This window comes from Herpailurus yagouaroundi, unplaced genomic scaffold, assembly GCF_014898765.1.
Source record: "Herpailurus yagouaroundi ecotype Mexico unplaced genomic scaffold, PumYag 28, whole genome shotgun sequence".
In the NCBI taxonomy this organism is placed as follows: Eukaryota; Metazoa; Chordata; class Mammalia; order Carnivora; family Felidae; genus Herpailurus; species Herpailurus yagouaroundi.
The window spans coordinates 39,206,368-39,219,489 of record NW_024412376.1 but is presented as its reverse complement, the minus strand read 5'-3'; the positions used below and the strand labels follow the sequence as shown (position 1 = coordinate 39,219,489).

At 35.0% G+C, this 13,122-nt stretch overlaps 1 protein-coding gene across 7 annotated transcripts in view; it reads right to left on the bottom strand.

Annotated features, from left to right (window-relative positions):
- The window catches only part of LRBA (LPS responsive beige-like anchor protein), a 772,087-nt gene that overhangs the window by 145,178 nt on the left and 613,787 nt on the right, over positions 1-13,122 (bottom strand). The window lies entirely within an intron of this gene.

Below are 13,122 nucleotides of genomic sequence, written 5' to 3'. Positions count from 1 at the left end.
GCTTGTCCTCCAAATGCCTGACAATCACCTGATCATTAGACTTGAAAAACATTTCAATTGGGCATTTTTTTTTTTAAAAAAGGAAGAACCCTGTTAGAAGTTAAACCATAAATGAAATGACACAGTGATCATGCAAAAATATTAAGATTCTCATCTTCAAAAATGATGCATCTTAAGTCTTAACCGACAAAAAGAGGAAAGATGTATGTGTGTTATTTTTATGTAAACAAAAAGCTATATCCAATATGTTTGATATTGCATGAGATGAGTCAGGTGTTAAAATAAACTCTTTATTTTATTTTATTTTTTTTGAGAGGGACAGAGGGAGCATGAGTTGGGGGGCGGGGCAGGCAGAGAGAGAGGGAGACAGAGAATCCCAAGCAGGCTCTGTGTGGTCACATAGAGCCCGATGTGGGGCTTGAGCTCACAAAACTGTGAGATCACATCTTGAGCCGAAATCAAGAGTTGGGACACTTAACTGACTGAGCCACCCAGGCGACTCTAAAATAAACTCTTAATAAATCTTACCACAATTAATCTTAAGAACTTTACAACATATCACCTTCATTTTAAAAATGAACTGAGGGTCAAAGAAGTTAAACAAATTGCCTAAGGTTACACAGCTGACTTATGATAAATTTAGAGCTTAGATCAAGATCTGTCAAACCCTAAAGGCTATGCCCTTACTCGTCAAAATAAGCATGAGTTCTACTTAAACAGTATACATAATATATGCACATATGTATGTATTTTAGAGAAAGAGAGAGAGTGCGAACAGGGAAGAGGGGCACAGTAGAGAGAATCTCAAGCAGGCTCCATATTTCACACAGAGCCCAATGCTGGGATCATGACCTGAGTCTAAATCAAGAGTTGGACACTCAACCGACTGAGCCACCTAGGCGCCCCAATACTAAACGTTTTAAATACAAGTTTTTAATATACATTCAAAGTAATTTTTTAAAAGTAAAAAAGATTTTTCATTCTTCCATAAGAAAGTGCTTTCCTGGGGCGCCTGGGTGGCGCAGTCGGTTAAGCGTCCGACTTCAGCCAGGTCACGATCTCACGGTCCGTGAGTTCGAGCCCTGCGTCAGGCTCTGGGCTGATGGCTCAGAGCCTGGAGCCTGTTTCCGATTCTGTGTCTCCCTTTCTCTCTGACCCTCCCCCGTTGATGCTCTGTCTCTCTCTGTCCCAAAAATAAAATAAACGTTGAAAAAAAAATTAAAAAAAAAAAAAGTGCTTTCCTGAAAAAAATTATTATGTGTATATATACTATATATATAGTATTTTTATGTAACAAAATTAATCAAGAAGAATTTTATAGTATGCTATAATTATCATTTACCCAAATATGAAGGTAATTCACTTTATAACTATTACTAATTTGCTAAAATGTACATTCAATAAATTATAACTTTGAAAAATTGTACCAAAATGTCTTATTTTCACTCCAAATTACTTGTGCTGAAAAGAAGAATGTTACTTCTCCCAAGTCTTGTTCACAGTAAGAGGGAGGATCACACCTGTGTATTCAAAATCAAAAGCATATTTTGGCCTAATTATATACAAATTCTTTTAATTTCAATAACATCTGCCTGCCCCCATCCTTACCCCAAGGTTGTCCTGATTAGAAGATGTTGCCTTTCTTTTGCCTGTTATACTGACTCTGCTCACGTGTGATAATTTTTCTAGATTCAAAACAATGACAATGGCTGAATTTTAGGTACTAGGTTTCTCCCAAGTTTTAAAATTTGGGAGAGCAGTCATTTTTATTATAAATGAAAGATATACACTGCATAGTAAAAATATGTAAAAATAGTAAATATAAAATAGTAAAATAATATTTTATATTATAATTATAATAGTAAAAAAATATTTGAATAATAGTAAAATAAAAAAATAGTAAAAATAAAAAGCATACTCTTTTTCAAGACCACATCTAGGAAGCAGAAATCAAACAGGGTGATACTTCATAACAATTTTCATACAAAGAAAGTCTTCAAATCTTCCTATGTATGGCACTAAAATTCTTATGATTTTGTATATTTTTCTCTATCTTCTACATGTGTCATTTTATTCAAGTTGCTGAACAAATTGACAAAGACATACTTGCTCAAAATAGAAATGCCCTTTCTCGTTCTTTTACAAGTTCTAAATTCAATGAACAGAAATATAGTTTGTTCCCAGCTCACTGTATTTAAACACATAAATTTATTATGAATTTAAATTATGTTGTTGCTTTAATACTAACAGCTTACCTTACATATAAATTCACTTAATTTAATTAATAGAGCAAAAATGCACATAAAACAAAAATGAAATAATTTTTAAAGTTTTATTTTATTTTGAAGGGGGGAGAGAAAGAGAAAGCACGTGTGAGCAAGCGTGTGTGGGAGGGGCAGAGAGAGAGAGAGAAAGAGAGAGGCAGAGAGAATGAATCTAAAGTAGGCTCCGCACTGTCAGCGAGGAGCCCAGTGCAGGGCTTGAACTCACGAATAATGAGATCATGAACTGTGCCAAAATCAAGAGTTGGGTACTTCATGGACTGAGCCACCCAGGTGCCCCCCAAAATAAATTTTTAATGAAAGATATAAACAAAGCAATTTTATACTTTTGAAGTCTTTAGTGCACAATTTTAAACTTACAGATCTCTAATTTCTATTATGCTGGCAAGAAAGTAGTAAGTCATCAATTTCCATTTAATTACCACAGATTTTATTTGTGACTTCCTTCTAAGGATATCCTGTAAATGCTATACAGTGGGCATTATAAAATATTTCAAAATTAAAAATTTATTAAAAATTAAGCTTAATATTTCACTTTTTAGTGAGATATGAATTAAATCTCTATTTTTTACCTCTCACCCCAAACCTCTCCAATTTCAAAAGAGCAGTCATATAGTTCCAGAACATTTGCAGGGTCTACAGCAGAAGCCTCTTGAAGACACCCTTTTTTTCTGTCTTTTGTACAAGTCTAAGCAAACAGAACCAATTATGTAAGGTGTCCAGAAGAAGCAGTTTCAAAAGTTAGTATTTTTTTAAATGTTTTATTTATTTTTGAGACAGAGAGAGAGACAGAGCATGAGCAGGGGAGGGGCAGAGAGAGAGGGAGACACAGAATCGGAAGCAGGCTCCAGGCTCTGAGCTATCAGCACAGAGCCCGACGTGGGGCTTGAACTCACGAACTGTGAGATCATGACCTGAGCCGAAGTCGGACGCTCAACCGAGTCACCCAGGCGCCCCTCAAAAGTTAGTATTTTTAAAGATAGAAGCTAAAGAAGAGGGAGGTTGTCCCCAAGATTAGAGAAACATATTTCTCAAAATCTATATATAATCGGCTTTTGGGAGAGGTGGGGATGAAGAGGTTAAGCTAAAACCCAGGGGATAGCAAGCAGTGATCAGGGTCATTGCCTGCTCATATAGTACCTATTTATGGATTAGAAAAAGGTAACCCTTCTAGACTAATGGAGCAAAAGGGTACTTAGTTTGGTAAGTATGCTACTGGCTGGATTTCAGCTCCTATTCCTTCCTTCAGTCAAGTGCCAGTACATACAATCTGCCCAACTGCCCAACATGGTAGGCTCATGGCGGTGCACTTAGGAAAGCTAGTCCCTTGGCACCAAGGTCTTTGTAATCAGCAAGTATTTCTTAACCCAAACAGAGCTGCCTGCTTCCAAAAGACCATGAGGATACAACCAATGAATAAGATGGACAGAAGATGTGAGGGCCACTTTTCTAGGTATCACATAAGTCTGGAATAAGAGATCCCTGCTCTACTCTCTAATGACTGTGAATGAATTTCCCACTAGCCTAATATGAAGAAGATGTGAATTCATATTGGGACATTTCTTATACACTTGAGTAGTTGGTAATTATGAATTATATATGCTCCAATCATAAAAAGATATCAATATATTCAATGATAATTCTTTTTTTCTCAGTGATAATTATTTCTAAGGAGGCAAAATGGTAGGAAGAATGCAGTACAGGAAGAAATATAATGTAAATGCTACTTTCATTAAAAGAATAAAACTTCATAATGAATAGAACTGTTGAATTATTATATTGTACACCTGAAAGTGATATAACAGTGGATGTTAATTATATATGAATAAGAAAATATAAGCTAAAATATTTGAAAAATTAAAAATATTAAAGAATAAAACGTTAAAGAAGTTCCTCTTATTTCATTATTTTATTAAGCCTTAGGTAGGCTTCTGAAGGGTAATAGAACACATTATCACAAAGAAGTATTCATTTACTTTTTGTTCTTTTCAGAAAACTGTGTTAAAATCTGGGATATAGAGACATGATTATCTAAATTTCTAAATAAGAGTGAAAGGATACATTTATTGGGAGGAAATTGGTTGTAGGAACAAACAACACTCCAGAAATTCAAAAAAAGAAAATGATGCATAAATGTTGGGGTGGACAGAGAAACCTTTAGGGAAAGAGCATAATACATTGTATTTCCCTAATACAGTGTTCATCAAACGGTACTGTAATTGTCTGCTTCTATCTCCCTTTAAATTGAAGTTTCCATGAGATTGAAGACTACCTATCTTGTTCAGCATTAAGCCTCCACAGCCTAGGCACAGTGTGTAACCCATATTAGGCATTCAGAAAAACTCTGTTGAATGAATGATTGAAAATAGTATTTAAAATAAATAATCAGAGAAGAAAGATGAGAATAGTCCTAAGAAGGGGAATACAGAGATTGAAATGTGCCTATCATTTGTTTCCAATGATCAATGAAGAACAATTTAATTGGTTTAGAGAGGACTGTATACATGTAGTGGCAGATGAAACTAGAGATACAGGTAGGGTCAAATTGTGGAAAGCCCTGAATGCCAGGCTATGAATTTCAGCTTTTTCTTCATAAGAAAAAAATTTTCCATTAGGAAATTTTAAAAATGAACATGAATTTACAATGATATAAATGTTTCTAAGAAATTAACAGTGAAGAGAAAGATTACAAAGAATCTACATGTAATATCAAGGACATAATCAAGTAAGCACAATTAAGTTGAGTAAAGAAGGGACCGTATACACTTAAAACATGTTACAACCTCATTAAAAGAAAATCTGCATAAATAAATCAGTTGATAGGAGTTGGAATACCCTCTTACTGTAAAACAAATGCACTGAACTCAACTGAGATACAAACAACATTTGACAAAAAAGTACATATAATGCCTAAAATTTACTATGGATATAGTGACATTCAAGTATACGTTGCAGAATTCCATCTTAATCCTAAAAGTATCTTCCTAAGAACCATACTTCAATACCAAACATTAAGTTCAAAATTATCTCCTTTGACAGACGATATTTAGTAACAGAGTCAAAGATTATGTCTAATACTTCTAATGTACATTTACAAAGTGAAGTATGTTTTATATTCATCAGAACAGAACATTCTGCCCTGGATAAAAAACATATGCTCAGGAATTCTTTCTAACACCAGCGGAAAATGAGAAGCAAAAAACACAGACAGAAGACAGAGATATTTATAATTCACATTTTCTTCTGACTTGCTGACAATAATTTTAATCCCTTTCTTTTAATTAGGCAGATGGGTCACAGAGGCAGGTAACATGGTCAAAATATACTGCATCATCTCCTAAAATAAAAACTTGAAAGGTTCAACCAGAGGTTATACCACAGTTCAGGATAAGCCCATTGCTTTGATCACCAATCCTAAGGCTTTCATGGCATAATGACAAGCATTGGTTGTGACCACACATATGCTTCAGTTTTCTTTATTACGATATGATCCCCACTGATACAGCCTCTGCAGTGAGGTTGTATGATTCTCCTAATAGACATCAATTCTGTCCATTCAACTAAACCCATCACTTCTATAATACCTGGGTAACCTAGAAAATACTGATCAATTAACCCAAAGAAACAAGAAAATCAAACTAAAGACAAAACAAAAGATGCTACTTTGGAGCTAAAGTTAAATTTTTATTCTATTCTTACTAAATTATAAAATCCTGACAACTCAAATATAAGAATAATAGCAAGGTAACATGTGCTTTGGGGACACTGACAGTAAAAAATGATGTTGAAGGCAAAATTTTGGCTTTTCATCATTGGGAACATGATATATTTTATGAAGGAAAAAAAATCCAAATAAGCTTTATTAGTAAATAAAGGAGTTAGTGAACAACATGTTATGGAAAAAATAATGAACATGTTCTGAGACATTTTAACATTCAAATATTTATTTTCTTAGCCCACAAATTTTTAAAAAATTGATTAGAGTTGAACTGTACCTGTAAGTCATTTTAAATGGACTGTATGTCAGTAAGTTTTCAAATTAATGTTTAAATTTAGTTTCTCTTTATTTGGTAGATAAAATGCTATTTTTTCCTTTAACAAAAGAAACATAAGAGCAATTTTTAAACTGGAGAAGGAAAAATAATCTATAATCCTTCTAGACAAATCTAATAAATATCATGTGGTTTTAGGTATTATAAAACTGTCATTTCAAAAGCACTTAAATAAAGAAAAATCATGGATTACAAACCAATAAATAATAGATAATCTATACCAATCTAATACAGTAGAGAAAAATAACTTCATTTGAGTCTTATCTACTCAAATTACAGGTCACATGCCCTTAAATGAATTTTTCTTCTGACCTAACCCTTATTCACGTGAATTGTCATTTTTAAAACACAGGGTTGCTGTCAGGCTAACAACACAAAATTTTATATACACATAAGATATTATTATTACTATTACTATTATTGTTATTAACACGACCCGTGATAAAAATCCAAAATTAGAGACTCAACTTGACTGACTTTGAAAGCAAACAGGTCATTTGCTGAATTATGCCCATTCATAAAAGCATTTAATATAATTCTAAGGGCATTTTAAAAAATTTACTTCTAAAAATATGTCCACAAAAATATTTGAGACTTAATAATTCCCACTAAATATCATATTTAAAACAAATATAGTTATTTTTTATTAGCAATCACCGTAGAGCTTAACATGGCTCACTTTATGAAGACCCTGAATATTTTAGTTTTTTTCTGCTTTCAACACGTTAAACACTTCTATATTTGAACTGGACATCTTAACAGAGCCATTTGCTGTTCTAGGCCCTATCTTCAAGGAAATCGTAATTTGAGAAGAGATAATTAACATTAATAATGCAAACAACATGCAAGGTGTAAGTGCCATAAATAAAATGCCCACCTTAAATCCTTTCTAGAGTAAGTTGTAAAATACATAAATATATGCATACAGCTATGAGTATGGGAGAGAACAGTTAATATCAGTGTCTATGAACATATTAATGTACAGCCCACATTTTTAATTGAATAAAAATATCATAAGATCACCAGTCAAAAAGCAAATCACAGCTGATGTGTGTACATTTTTATAATTCAGGAAGAATTTTCTAAGTGCCTTTTAAAAGATTTTTTTTTCTGCTTAGTACATAAGTAGCATAAGAAAAATATTCAGTGTTTCAAGTAATTTTTATCAAAGACCAAAATAATAGTTCATTGTAGACAAAAGAGTACAAAGTTCAGGGCTAAAAAAAATTAGTGCATAGATACATCATTTAACCAACTGACACATGAAGAAGAAAAGAGTTAGAGAGATGTGGTTAAATGAACAAAGCTGAAAGTTGTGCATAAGTTGTATATATAAACAAGAACGAATAGGTAGTTCCATTAAAGTGTAAATGTTTTACATTGTTAAGAGAGAGGTGAGAAAACTTTAGCTAACTCTAATGTGGATGTGAGTGTGAAAGAGAGAGACTGATGGAAAAATACAAAAGAGAGAGAGAAGGCAGGCAGTGGGGGAAGGGAGGACATACACCAGAAGTGTGCAAAGCATGTATGGAAAGGTAAGATTTTAATTTTATTTTATTTTAGCTTTAAAAAAACTCTGAATTCTTTAAAAATATGTCTGAAAACAGGAAGAATACATAATGAAAATATTTTAACTAAAACCACTACATAATCAAAGTTTAAGCTTAAAAAAAAAAAATGCATCAAGAAATACATTTCCAGTGATTATGTTCGATTAGCTATACTTAAGCACTTTCTCATAAATGGCTCTAACACTGATGCCATCAGCATCCATGGAATGTATTATGGTAGAAGGCATGCTGATGGGAGAAAAAAGGAACCTAACTTATCTTCAGATTACAGACTCCTGGGATTTCTGAGGCAGTAGAGGATAAGTCAAAGGTCTCATGTTTTACAATCTCACACGACACAAATAAAACTATTCTATCATCTCCATTTTGATCGCCTCCATTATTTAACAAACATATGTATACTCAAAACTTTTGAGAGCTAATTCTTAAAGCTAAAACTCATTCATGTAATATTACTGATAGTCATTTATTTAAAAATATTATTTAGCTCAGGGGTTGAAAAATATTATTTATAATCTCTTAGAATTTAATTGCATTCTCTCTACTTAATTTTAAGTACAGAATATGCTGTATTGACCCTACTCATTTTTTAAGTTAATACAAATTTTACATTCATTACTAATAACATATAATACATTATAATATAGGCTTTTAAATTCAATATCCAAGATATGACCAGTGACAGGATGTCCAAATAGACTTCTTTTGAAAGCTATAACAGTAACAACTCAATCTGTCTTAATTGTTAAAATGTAGAAAACTGAACCATTCCTACCTCTTGGCCAGCAAATGACATTCAGCTATCAGTTCTCTTGAGGACAGAAAAGCCCTTCCTAAAATATGAAATATTTGTAACCCCATTCCATGTGAACTGCATATCTACCTAGGTTTTGCTGTTCCCTTCTAGCCAGGATGGCCATACACTCTCCTCTTTATCCACAAATGACCTCTCAGTTTCTGTCAGGCTCTTCCACCAATTCTTTTTTAGTTGACATTTTACCATCTATTCATTCATTCAACCAGTATTTCCTGATTTCTAACTAAATGCAAGGCACTGTTCAAAATGCTGAGATCACAAGGTAGCCAATACAAAAAGTCCCTGCCTTTATAAAGCTCTAGTGATGGAGACATAAACAAACTAATACATATGTATCACACCAAATGGTGACAAGTACTACGTAAAAAAAATAAAACAAGATAAGGGAATACAGAATGATGAGAGGTGACGTGGTATTATTTTAGAAAGGGTGTTTAGAGAAGCCCACTCTGAGGAGGTGACCTTTTTATAGAAATCTGAATAAAATGACAAAACAAGCAAAGTAAGTATCTCGGGGGAAAGTGGTTCAGGCAGATGGAACATCATATGCAGGAGTGGACTTGGCATTTCTCAAGAGGAACAACAACGAAGGCAAGTGAGGGTACAGTAGAGTAAGAGAGAACAGTCAGGCAACCCAATAACCAAGATGTTTTCTTTGGGTGGGGAGGAGGGTAAGAGGAGAATAAAGAGTTTGATATTGGACATGTCCAGTTTAAAATACCTATGAGTATATATCTAGTTCAAAAGAAGCTAGATATATAAATTCTAGATATATAAATCTAGAATTTGGGGGAGAGCCATGAGATAAGGTGCAATCACCTAAGGAAAAAGTACTCATACAGAAGAGATCTAAAACTTGAGCCCTAAGGTACTCTAATAATTTAGGGTATGAAAACAAGATAATCCAGTAAAAGAGACTGAAAAAAATAAATGGTAAGAAGATAGCCAGGAAAAGGTGGCTCCTTATTCCAGACACCAGGTAAAGAAAAGGTTACTCCTCTCCCCACCTCCCAAAAAGAGGATCAATTAATTTTGTCAATAATGGTGGGAGATCAAGTACAATGAGAACTGAGTATGTGCATTTGACAGCACAGAGCTGTTCATCAATGCCTCTGACAAGACTGATTTCAAAAGTAGTGCAGAAGAAAGCTTGATTTGAGTAGGCTCAGGAGATAATGGAAAACTGTGAGGAAGTGGACAAAAAGGAATAGACAACTCTTTTGGAGTTCATGATAAGTATCGCCCATTATTCTTTCTTACCCTGCATGCCTAGGAGACATTTCTGAAACTTAGGTTTGGATTTTCAATAGGTGATATTATCCTTGTTATTGTGGAAATATATTAACATGTCAAAACTTGAATTCAGACATTTGCTCTATAAGCCTGCTTCACTGTAATTCATAGCATCATTTATGAAGACACCTGATCTAAAGAATCCTCTTGAGGCATATGGTCAAGAGACACACAAAAAGATGCTAAACATCATCTATCATGAGGGAAATACAAATCTCTTCCACAATGACGTATGACCACACATCACACAGTGGACCACACAGTGGAATGGGTAAAATCAAAAAGTAAGAAATAACAAGTGTTGGCAAGGATATGGAGAAAAGGGAACCCCCATGCACTGTTGACGGAAATGCAAAATGGCACAGCCACTTTGAAAAACAGTATGGAGGTTCCTCAAAAGATTAAAAATAGAACAACACAATCCAGCAAGTCCACTTCTGGGCATTTATCCAAACAAAACAAAAACACTAATCCAAAAAGATATATACAGCCCTATGTTTCCTGCAGCATTATTTACTAAAGAGCCAAGATACAGAAGCAACCTAAAGGGCCAAGAACAGATGAATGAATGAATGAGGAAAATGTGTGTGTGTGTGTGTGTGTGTGTGTGTGTGTGTGTGTGTAGATAGGTAGATGGAAAGAATATTACTCAACCATAAAAAAAGAATGAAATCTTACTATTTGTTTTTTTTTTTAATTTTTTTTTAACGTTTATTTATTTCTGAGACAGAGAGAGACAGAGCATGAACGGGGGAGGGGCAGAGAGAGAGGGAGACACAGAATCGGAAACAGGCTCCAGGCTCTGAGCCATCAGCCCAGAGCCCGACGCGGGGCTCGAACTCACGGACCGCGAGATCGTGACCTGAGCTGAAGTCAGACGCTTAACTGACTGCACCACCCAGGCGCCCCGAAATCTTACTATTTGTTACAACATGTAAGGATCTAGATGGTATTATGCTATATGAAATAAGTCAGATGGAGAAAGACAAATACCGTATCGTTTCACTTATATGTAAAATCTACAAACAAATGAACAAACAGAAAAAACGGAAATAGGCTCACAGACACAGAGGACAATCTAGTGGTTGCCAGAGGAGACAGTGGTGGGAAGTTGGGTGAAATAGGTAAAAGTGATTAAAATGAACAAACTTCCAGGGCACTTGGCTGGCTTAGTCAGTAGAGCATGAGACTCTTGATCTCAGGAATGTGGGTTCAAGCCCAATGATGTGTATAGAGATTATCTAAAAACAGTATCTTTAAAAAAGGAACAAACTTCCAGTTATACAATAAATAAGTCACAAAGATGTACTATACAGCATGGGGAATATAGTTAATAATATAATTTTGTATGGTGACAGATGGTAGCTTGATTTATCATGGTGATCACTCTGTAATTATACAAATGTTGAAGCATTATGTTGTACACCTAAAATTAATATAATATTGTATGTCAACTATATTTCTTTTTTTTTATTTTTTTATTTTTTTTATTTTTATTTTTTTTTTCAACGTTTATTTATTTTTGGGACAGAGAGAGACAGAGCATGAACGGGGGAGGGGCAGAGAGAGAGGGAGACACAGAATCGGAAACAGGCTCCAGGCTCTGAGCCATCAGCCCAGAGCCCGACGCGGGGCTCGAACTCACGGACCGCGAGATCGTGACCTGGCTGAAGTCGGACGCTTAACCGACTGCGCCACCCAGGCGCCCCGATATTTCAAATGAATAAATAAACAAAATAAAGAAACACGTTTTTGTCTTTCTATCCTTATAATCAACCAAATTCCACGTCCTGGAGAATTACTTTTAACCCAATCCCTTGAATTCATCCTCTTAACTACTTAATTGTTTTAAGCTCTGGGAAAAAACCGGTGAGCAAAACAGTTCAATTCATGCTGTCATGGAGCTAATGTTCCAACAAAATAAGACATAATAAACAAATAAATATATGTATGTCAGACGGTGAGTCATATGAAGGAAAATGAAATTGGGAATAAAAGGGCTTGGTGTGAGAGATGTAATTTTATTTTATTTATTTTTTTTTACTGTTTATTTATTTTTGAGAGACAGAGAGAGACAGAGCATGAGTTGGGAAGGAGGGGAGAGAAAGGGAGACACAGAATCCAAAGCAGGCTCCAGGCTATGAGCTGTCAGTACAGAGCCCAAAGCGGGGCTTGAACTCACTAACCACAAGATCATAACCTGAGCCGAAGTCGGTGCTTAACTGACTGAGCCACCTGGGTGCCCCGGGATGTAATTTTAAATGGCGAAGACAGAGAAGGCGACATCTTACTAAGAGGGTGACATCTGAGAGGCACCTGGGTGGCTCAGTCGGTTAAGCGTCCTACTTGATTTTGGCTTAGGTCATGATCTCACAGTTTGTGGGATTGAGCTCCACATCAGGCTCTGCACTGACAGCACACAGCCTACTTGGGATTCTCTCTCTCCCTCTTTCTCTGCTCCTCCCCTGCTCGCACATGCTCACTCTCTCTCTCAAAATAAATAAACATTTTTAAAAAGGTGACATTTGAGCAAATACTTGAAAAGGGTGAAGGAATAAATCCTTAAGGATATCTATCTGAAGGAATTTTTAAGGAAAAAGGAAAAATAAAAACAAAGGCCATGAGTTGGGAAGATACTGGAATATTTGAAGAATACCCTGGAGGACGTGCTTAGTTAGAACAGAGTGAGCAAGGGAGCCAACAGTACAAAAAGAGATCAAGATTAATAGGATTTTGGAAGGTAGGGGTAGGTGGCATAGTCTTGCACAGTAAGGACTTCAGCTTTTACTCTCAACTGGAAAACCAGTTACTTGAAGGGCAAAGCCTGCGGGAAGGGTAGGTTTAAAGGAGTAAAGATGAGGAATTTGGTTTTGAATATGTTAATTTTGAGATACATTTTATATATCAAAGGGAGATACTGACGAGGGACTTAGACATCAGGAGAAACGTACAGGCTAGAGACATAAATCTGGGAGGTTAGTTAAGATTCTCTAGCATCCTTTAAGATACAACTCCAGATGCTCTATGAAGTCACTCTTTCACCTCCCCAGTTAGAATTAATTTCATTTTGTATATATCTTATGACACCACTTATAAATGTCTGACTT